Here is a 284-nt window from a genome sequence, read left to right on the forward strand (position 1 = left end):
TCTTTGTCTTTGTCTCTATATTTATATTTTTTCTTTGTCTTTGTCTTTGTCTTTGTCTTTGTCTTTGTCTTTTATGTAGCCATATTTATATTTTTCTACGTTATATATTGTTGTCTTTTATATATTTACTTTTGAAATTCGTATTTATTTATTTATTTATTTATTTTCTCTATTTATTTATTCATGTATTTATCTCTTAGTCTCTTTATCCATTCATATATATATATATATATATATATATATATATATATATATATATATATATATATATATATATGTGTGTG

The sequence above is a fragment of the Eimeria mitis genome, genomic scaffold, assembly GCF_000499745.2.
Source record: "Eimeria mitis Houghton genomic scaffold, Emh_scaff457, whole genome shotgun sequence".
In the NCBI taxonomy this organism is placed as follows: Eukaryota; Apicomplexa; class Conoidasida; order Eucoccidiorida; family Eimeriidae; genus Eimeria; species Eimeria mitis.